The sequence below is a fragment of the Gavialis gangeticus genome, unplaced genomic scaffold, assembly GCF_001723915.1.
Source record: "Gavialis gangeticus isolate Ggan-Ray unplaced genomic scaffold, GavGan_comp1, whole genome shotgun sequence".
NCBI lineage: Eukaryota > Metazoa > Chordata > Crocodylia > Gavialidae > Gavialis > Gavialis gangeticus.
In genome coordinates this window covers 23,155,759-23,165,908 of record NW_017728992.1, presented here as the reverse complement: position 1 = coordinate 23,165,908, position 10,150 = coordinate 23,155,759, and the positions used below count along the sequence as shown (strand labels likewise).

General features: G+C 43.8%; 1 protein-coding gene across 1 annotated transcript in view; it reads right to left on the bottom strand.

Moving 5' to 3' along the window:
• The window catches only part of FBXL7 (F-box and leucine rich repeat protein 7), a 454,956-nt gene that overhangs the window by 321,552 nt on the left and 123,254 nt on the right, over positions 1–10,150 (bottom strand). The gene's annotated exons all lie outside the window — the stretch shown is intronic.

The following is a 10,150-nucleotide window of genomic DNA, read 5'->3' as shown; positions in this document are numbered from 1 at the left end:
GCAGACCAATGCCCCCTGCGGTGAGGGAGGGAGTGGGGCAGGGGAAGACTGCCCAGATGGGGTAGGGTGCAGGATGGAGCCACAATTTATCTGGGGAGGCACACGGGGGCAGCTCCCACTGCTGTGTGCACCCTGGGAGGGCATGGGGGGGGCAGGTGCTCCCAGATCTGCGTGGACCAGGGTGGGGCAGGCTTGTGCCAGGGCTGTGCTGGGCTCTTCTCAGCAGGGGCTGGGTTCAGGGCAGGCAGCAGTGGTGCTGGGAGGGGGAGGCTATGGGAGAGGGCTACAGCAAAATTTTGGGTGGCTGCACCCCCCTCCCTGTAGTCTCCCTCCCCTCCCAGTGCTGCCACCATCTGCCCTGAGCCCAGCCCCCACCAGGAAGAGCCCAGCACACCCTGGCTCCAGCCCATGACCTCCCACGGTATGCACAGACATGGGAGTCCCCCCCACCAGGCCCTACAGATCAGCTGCAGCTCTGTCCCATGCCCCACCCCAGGTGGGCAGCATCTGTCCTGTCCCACTCCCTCCCACCCTCAATGTGGGAGGGGCATATATCTGCCCCCCACACCTCTTCCCTCCCCCCCTCCCCTTCCACCACAATGAACCTACAAGCTGCACATAGCTCTCCACACTGCCAGGCTCTGCTCCTCGCTGCCTCTATGCTGTGCTGTGGCTGTATGCACACGCGTGCACGCACGCGCACACACACACACACACACACACACACACACACACACATTTAAATCAGCCAAATTAATCAGTCGCATTGGGCCAATTTCCAATACGGCCAATTTTCTTTATATCGGTGCCGATCCAATAACGGACCAATGTATTGGTGTCCCTCTTACTCATCTATCCATTTACCTATCTATCCATCAGGGGCGAGAAGGGAGCTGGTAGCTGAGGAGGATCCTTCTTAGAGTTCTCAAACTAAAGACAAGAAGGACCTTCCACATTTCATACTTTAAAAAGGAAAGTATACAAAACCATTTGCTGTCTTGAAGTTCAAAATAAAGTGAGAAAGTTAGACTTGTAGACAGATGCAGGATGGATGGATGGAGGGTTTGAAACCCAAGCCAGAAGAATGAATACATACACTGGGAGGAATTTTCACCAGGCACTTTGTGAGACATGCAACATTGCTCAACACAGGATTGGTTCAATGGCTGCAAGGAATGCACTATACACCAGATGGGCACAAGCGCCATATATGAACTTGTTCAGCTCGAATTTATACAGAATATGATGAAGATATACAAAAAGGGCTAAACCATTAAATGATAAAGAACATGTTGGATTATTTTAAACTGAATGCATCTAAGGGAATATTTCATACATCTCTTTGAATTCTAAAAGTATACTAGTAAATTGACAGACTAGATTATCTCTATTGACTGGGTACTGAAAAGAGGTGGCAAAGTTTAAGAAAGTAGGCAAAAATTAATGGTTTGGTAGATAGAGAGGCTAAGAAAAGGAGACAGGTAATATAAAGCAAACAGAAAAGAAAGAGAGCAACCTATCATTACCACTAACTGTGGAAAATGTTTACTGTAAAACCTTTAGCAGATAAGATCTATGGGGCAGATTTGTTTATGTATTCATATGGCGCATAATGCAATTGGGCCTAACATGATGGCAGGTTTCAAGTGCCCCTGCAAAATCTCACATGGGAATCCTAAAAAAAAACTCTGCACCAACTCTGACTGCACTGTCAGTAATTCCCAACATTGCCAATGCCAATTACTAAGTTAAGGTAGCATTCATGTCCAATTTAGGCAAGTTAGGGTAACTAAAAAACAAGGGTTATTTTTAATATAGCATGGAAGGAAAAAAAAAAAAAATCACTGTTCATACTACATAATTAAGCTTAGTTCCTTGCTTGCTCAGAGACAGCCTTCTACCTCCTCCTATCATGTGCAACCTCTTTCCACCTCGTTCATCTTTGTCTATTTCTAAATCAGTTTTTGTTATCTTCCCGTTGTTGCCTTGGTCTACCTCAGGGTCTGATACTCACCACCTTGGCATCCAAAGTCTGCTTGACATGCCTTCTCCCATCAGTTCTCACAATATGCCCTGCCATTTCATTCTCTATGCTCTTATCTTGTGCCAGGACATCATGTCTTCTACAAAGGTCCACAAACATTTGATTATGTCTTCACTACCACACACTATTTTCTTGTACTGTACCAAATATTTCCCTAAGCACTTTGTTTTCAAACACTTGCAGCCTTTTTCCATTTGCTGGGTGCTATGTCAGCACCCAGGATTCACATCCATATACAAGGAAACGACAAGTTAAACAGTGGTACTATAAAGCTGAATTTTAAGATTTCTTGAGATTTTCCTTGAGGCCATTATTTTATCCAGGCTCAATAAGCATATTAGTAGTGGAAGATCTTCCCTTGATTTATTTAGCTATTTAATTGTCCTCGGTGATTATTGTTCCTAAATATTTGCATTTCTTTCTTTTCCACTGTCATTCCCTATCCTTATTGTCCTGCAATCTTGAGATTTATTGCATTGTGAATATGCATTTACTCCTGCTGACAATAATAGCAAAGTCCAGCCTCTTTGGTGTTTAACTCCATGATCGCTGAATTCTTTGGCAGTTTCCATTTCCTTTCCTACTATGCAGGTTGTGGCAGAATGCCATCTCTATCTTTCCCCACACTCTTCTATCAGGCAGATGACCAATCTGACAATTTGGTTACCATGGTCACTGCAGAGGTCAGACACCTCTGGCCCCATTGGCTTCAGGTAACCCAAAGTTGTAACCTGAGCTGGAAAGATTCCTGAGGGAGAGGGAAACCTGTTCCCTCTGCCTGCATGACTGGCCTCACACACCTGGGTTGGGGCTTAAACTCCCTATTATTCTAAGATTATGCCTTGGAGTCCCCTTAGTTCAGGAGACTACTATTTGTGCTTCAGCCTGAGGGAAGCACCCCAAGTTCTTGCAGTGGGTTAAGTACCCCTCAAAGGCTACTATGCCTGTGTTTCCCAAGGGACACAGGGCCAGGATCAGTCCAGACCCTGGGTAGTTACACCCAGGCTTGCAGATGTGCTCCAGGAAGGGGATCGGCCGGATGTGAAGCAAACCCAGGGAGACGCTCGGAGCCTGGATGGTGGTCAGATGCAATGAGGCAGGTGGCTCAGCACAGGAACACCCCCTACTGACCCACCACACAGGTATTCTCTGCATATGCAAATACCTAATACCTGCTCAGTTGCAGATCTTTTGCTTCTTCAATAGCTCTTACAACCTTCTGAAGCATCAAAATGAAAAGCAGCAGTGGCAATACATCCCCTTGAACTCCTTGCTGATTTTCATCAGGTCTCATAGAATTCCCTCAATTCTCACAGAACTCCATGATCCTACAATGCACATCTTAAGGCATACCAGTTTTTTGGGGGAATTCCAAACTACATGATGACTGAACACAGTGACTCTCTTAATACTTGCATAAGCTTTGAAAAAGTCTACGTACATTTGATGTACATCTTCCATAACTTCTCATTTCTTTTCCAGCAATAATCTCACTGAAAATTTCTGATCACAAATTTATCAATCTTTCTTCAGTGCACACTGGTAATCTCCAACAATTTTTTGTACATGTGGGAGCAATCAGTTTAGCAGCAATTGAGAAAAGTCTTTGTATGCTGTGCACAGAGATCACACTGACAGTTATTAAAAAAAAAACCTTTTAATCACCCTTCCTGTAAATTGGGTACATTATTGCCTGCTTCTACTGTACTGGCCTTCATTCCTCTCTCTATAATCTTCTTAATCATCCCCTGAAGACAGTGCTTTAGTATTTTGAATCCAGATTTCAGGCACTTGGTTGGAGGATTGTCTATCCCTAGTGCCTTATTTCTGAATTTAAACACAGTTCTTTATCTCTTTTAGGAAGGCTCTACTATTTTAGTTTCAGCAGTTTGATATTCAGCAACTCTTTCTTCATTTTCATACTCTATATTTAGAAGTTGTTCAAAATATTCCTTCCAAACCTTCAAGATTTTGTCATGCTGTCATTAGATTCCCATTCTTGTCATACACCACTGTCAACCTTACCTGGTAGCCTATCTTATATTCACTAACTCCTTTAAATGGGTCTCTTACACTCTTGAGCTTGCTCTACTTTTGAAAAAAACCCACATGTTTATATGCCCATCTTGTTAAATCAAACTTCTTTTTCTTTAAAGAGCAGCCAGTTTTCCATCAACCAATATTCCAGTCCCTTCTCCAGACCCAAGAAATCCCTCCGGAGTAGAACAGGTTTGCTTACTTGGAAATAAATCCAGGTTTCTTTTTTCTCCCTTTGTATCACAGAAGTCTAGTTACCTAGTACAATATCTTGGATAATCACCTTGGATGAGTCATGCTTCAACCCAGCACCAACAGGGAAATAAGAAACAGCTTCTTGCACGCTCCCAATCCTGCTGCATGTCATCACACCTAATACAGTATCACTTTATCAATCCCGATAGCAAATATCCAGAATTCTGAAAAAACTCTGGCACTTTTTTTAAACTACACTAGATTGGGAAGTAGTGGCGGTTGGTCCTGGAGCAGCGGAGTGGGAAGCTTGCATGCGGTAGCTGCTGCCACTATCCACCACCCCATGCTGCCACTTTGCATGTGGCTGCTGATCTGGGACTCGCCACCACTACTGTCTCCCTCGCAATACCTGGACTCGCCATCGCTCCGGTTTAAAAAAATCTGGAGTTTTCAAATTTCCAGTAGGTGCTCAATCCTGAGCACGCCAGATTCATGAGGTTAGGTTGTAGTAAACAACATTTTGGAGGCAGACTTTTAAACTCCCTTGTAACTTCTGAACCTTGATGTTACGTGTGTTGTCATAACTCAGAAGACCATTATTAACAGTTTCTCTGTACACTAACAGTACAAGTTGTACAGAAATTACATGGAGGTTAAAGTTATCCTGTTCCATAAAACTAGATGTAGCTGAGTTGTCACAGAGAAATACCCAGGAAAAGTCCTAGGTGCCTTGTTCCTACTGAAAGTCCATCATAACCCAAACACATGTGGAAGATGCCTAAAATATATTTAAGATGCCAGTTCTTTCAGTGAGGATAAAGTGCACCTCACAACCAAAACACTGTTCATATGCAAGCAGTTGATTAAAAATGAAACTTGATTGTGGTGCCACACCTTTTGTACAATAAGTGATTACAGAAACGGGGGAAGGCCTTGGGTTTTCTAAACCCTCCTTACCCTAAAGCAGGGTATCAAACACACAATCTGCGGGATCAAGCATGCAAAGCCAGTCTGGCGCACAGGCTAGAACTAGCACCATAGGTGCTGTCTGCAACACAGGGGGTTGGCCCAGGGCATGAGCTACATATGGTGTCCATGATGGACAAACAAACCTTATGTGCTAGCTCCAGGGCCAGTCCAGATGGGTCCATGCTGGAGCCAGTATATAAGGCTGTCTAGTGGGGCAACACAGGCAGCACACATCCTGTGCCAGCCCCTTGTGCTATAAGCAGTTCCTCCAGCACCAGATCCAGCCTGGGCATCACATGTTCCACACTCCAGCCCCAACGTGGGGCATGTGCTGCCCATGGCATGTAGGCTTGACTTGGCACTGCAAGTCTGCCCATGGCACAGGGGGGCAGTGTGGAGCATGTACTTCTTACTTAAATCTGCACCTCTGACTTCCTGGGATGCTGCCTTAACAAATAGGCTATGGACTAGGAGGGGGTCAGTCCCCTTCCTGTTGGGAACTAGGCCACTAGACATCAACAAGAGAACAAGATTAAAAGCATTAAAGAGAGAGAGAAAAGGAGAGAGAGTTGATTCAATATCTCAATGAGGATAGGTAACTGGATTCCAGCCCCTTCTACAAGGGTTGCTTGCTTTTAAACCAGTGACTACCACATGAAAAATAAATAAGCCAGTGATTTGCAACCCCCGTGTGCCTTGAGATCCTTTCAAGGGTACCGTGGGTTGCCAAGTAATGTTTGTACACCTAACAATACTAACATGCTTGACAACATAAACCCAGAAATTTAAAATAGGAATCCATAGTATTAAATACATTCTGACCTGTTGTAAATATTTATGAGTTCTTTGCAGCAGAAGAATTGCTCTATTATTTTTCAGTAGTCAAAAAAAATGAAAGCTAAGAGCTGGTATTTTTTGAAGGGTGCCACAATGTACCTCTAAAGGAGATACGTTGAGGCACCTCAATGTATTCTAAAGAGGTGCACTGAGAGGCGTATTGAGTCTAAAAAGGTTGAGAACCACTGACAAACAGTCCAGCATAGGGGAAGAACATAGGATGGAATACTATTTAGTCCAGTGAGATCACTCCCTCTTGGATCTGTTAATATAAAAAGCATGAACAATGCAAGCAGCAGGGCCTAGAATCCAGAACTCCTCCATTCCCTGATGTGCCCCAGGGTCTCTGGCTTCCTAGACAAGTCTTTTAACTACCACGTGACTAGGCACGAAACAGGTGGCACTGCCACTAGCCATGTTCAAGAGTGAAGGGGGAGGTAAGTAGAAGGAGGGGGCGGGGGGGACAGTGCTGCACTTCCTACTGAATTCAATACCCAATGTCAAGTAGGCAGGCAACTCCCTCTGGAACTGGAGATGATTGACATCTAAGCTCTGGGAAACCAACGGAACCTAGACATAGGCCTAGCATCTCCTATTGGCCTGCTGTAGGTGCCTTCCTGAGGCACGCTGCACCAGCCTTGGGAGGCAACTTGGGTCTCACCACTTATTGTAAGAGGAGGATCCTTGGTGCCTCACCCTGCCAATTTGATTCACCCACCTAGATCAAGGAACCAAAGGAGAGACACCTACAAAACAGGGTGTTGCAAGCTCCTTCAGAGCTCAGGACAGAGGCAAGAGGGTAACACTGACCACTGGAGAGCAGAGGGACAGGCACAAAGGTTCTCCTCACTCAGTCAGCAGCTGCTACTGCTGCGGCAGTGTGGGCTCATGCTGCTGCAGCTAAGGGACAGGCAATGGGACAGATTCCCCGGGGGCGGCCACTCGTGCCCTATTCAGAGCTCTGCCTCCTATGGCAAAGCTTCGCAATGGGGGGATCATGGCACCCAAGGCCCCCAAATACACCAGTGGGACAGGGGGGCTGTGCCTGCCCAGATCCTGCAGCTGGGTTGCACATGGCTGCACCTGCCATGGCAAAGACTCCTGGGAGAGGAAGTCATACAGGTGCCCTCACTAAATTGGCATCCAGGGCTGGTACCGCCTCACCCAGTCTGTTACGCTACTGCCTATAAGGCTGATTATGATCTATCCCTAAGCTTTCTGGGGGCACCATCATTTTTCCCCCCCACCAGCCATTCCAAAAGACTATGTTAACAAGGAAAGCTGAGGTAGGAAGATGCTGATATTGCACCAGTAAACAACTGCCACTGAAGTCTCCAAAAGCAGACAGAGTCATCCCAGTCAATGTCTTCCCCTATGGAAAGGCTCAAATAGGTGCATACATAGCATGAGCCTGCAAGTTGACTTTAACTCAACCCCAATATTGACACTGAAGATCACCCTTGGATGTGAAGGGACAGCTTTCAAAAGATTTTTTTTTTTAATTCAAGTTAACTAGTTTCACTAGGAAGATGCAAAACTACAACAGAAGGGATTTGTAAACATCAGTGGCTTCTGACTCCTGCATTACCAAAGGTTCTCCTCATGCCCAACTTCTGAACTCAGTGCTCTGCAGCTATACTTTATGCATCCTTGGAGAGGATTAATTTAATTCTGATTTCCTCTCTCTCTGTTTGCTTTGGAGATTTTTACATATATTGCTGAATCTTGACTAGAAGTTGGCAGAAAGCAGACTGTAATATGATGTATATCACTTCAACCTCATTCAGCCAACTTGGCCAGCACTTCAAGGAAAATAATGAGCAGGCAGCAAGGGCAGTTTCATCTCACATTCAGGAGGCAGAAGACTGTGGTCTAGAAACAAGGAAGTGGCAGAACATTCCATTTCCAAACGGTGCATTTTAGAGGGCCTGGCTTCAATATACTCCAGCTGCCAGGTGAACAAGACATAGTAAGGTCTGGCAGATAATGCATCTGTCATGGAAAAGAAGAGGAAGAATCATGCTGGGGCTGTTCAAACAAAATATAAACGATTTTCTCAATGGAATTAAATCGACCTGCAGTTAGCGTCTTCCAAAGCAGGCCACAGAGATTATGAAACCTGGTCTATGCAAGGAGACAGACCATCATCATAAATATGTAAAAGAAATGGCTATTTCACAGAGAGGTAGTACACTTGAATTTTAGACTACAGACATTAAGATTTTTTTCACACACGAAATTTCTACATGGTGAAAACCAAGCATCTCTTATCTTATAACTTTCATTCACAATTTCCTGAAGAAAGATGCACTGGTTCCCCTCAAGTTACATGATGGGAGTAGCATGGCAAGCTAATTTAACTAGAAAATACATGCCACACAGTATCAAACAGAATTCTGCTTCATTTGTGACTTAACATTAAGTTCTTCGCTGAAGCTTGTTTATGAAATTTTTCAAAGCCAAAATGCACGGGACCGATCCATCAACTCAAATCCTAAGCACGCGGTTATTGGCAAATGTAGTCAGTCCAGTAATACAGTTAACCGCGGGTGCTTTGAGAAACAAGCGCATTTCTTAATCTAATGGATTAGCTATATGAGAGCTAGTTCTTGCACAGCAAATTAGAAGTGACCATACACCCATAATCAGGACATTAGCCCTCCTTTCAGTAAAAACATCAGGTGTAATTACTGCTTGAAGAACACTCTGAGAAGGATGCAGGAAGGCTCCATTCTGGTCCATCCATTGTCTCTATGTACAATTACTCACCAATTCTCAAATCCAAAACATTAAGCAGGCATGCATCATTGGCAGCATTGATTTTAGAGTCCAAAATAGGAAATCAAACAGGATTTTAAACTTAGTCACACAGTCTGTTCACAAGCTTTGAAGAGACATTTTTTTCATATCAGTCATCAACAATATGCAAAAAACACATGCAAGAGCTACTTTAATGAGAGTACAACTTGCTTGGAATAAACATACCCACCCAAGAAAGTAATGGTCACAAAAAGTAGCCCTGTACAAGGTTTTTTTCATAGTTAAAAATGGAAAATTCTACTAGGTCACTCATGTCCATTACTGGGCCAATGCAGAATACAGTACTGGCATTTAATACAGTACATTGGCCAGTTCAGTTGTCAAATAGGAAAATGAAAGCTTTAGCTGCTGGGTGGCTGGGGATTTTAGCTACCCAAAATTTGTGGAAGGGTTTTGAAAGCTGTGGAACAAGCAAACCATTTCTTCTAAAATTAAATCATTAAGTCTGAAGCCAGTAAGTGAGTTCCATTAACATCCCAGATGGGAGGCACCCATTCCAATTACACTGGGTTATCTATTTAAATATAGACAGATAGCGTTGCATTTGGATAATGCAATCAAAAAGTTGATAAAAAAAATTTGTAGAAGGCACTGATTTCTGCAGCTAACTTGGTTTCAAGTAAAGTCCACTGCAAGTGTCTGAACACTAGATAAGAATATAAAATATGTCAAGTGATGCCACTACTGATGCTTCCTTTGGGGAAGGGGGAAAACAGGGACTGACTGAACTACCTGAAATGTGTCAAGGAAAATTCTGAACACTGAGCATAGAATGAGAAAGTGGGTAGGAAGAGGCCAAGGCAAGGTTTGTTTTGTATGCGTGAAGTGCTACCTCACTGCTCAGAAACATACCGCCTCCTTTTTATGAAACCCAAATCTACAATGGTATATCACAACATAATGTCTAACTTCCAGTTCATTAATTCCACCACTTGTTCTCTTCCAAAGAGTCTCTCTCCAAAATAATTTTCCTTAGCCAAATTAGCTTAGGTTTTCCTCAACCAGAATCCCCGTTCAAAAATTTTACAGCTATTTTTAAATCTATTAAAGAACCAACTGACTGCCTGACAGACATGATAAAAGTGCTACTGTATTTAGTTCCATGAATTTCATCAGCTGACACCAGAGCAAATCCAGAGTTCCAAAATTACTCAACATTACTAACTTATTTCACTTTGAAGCTTGCATTGCATGATTTTCAAAAGTTTCAAATGTCATTTTAATTCTGCCCCCAGTGAAAGCTCCACA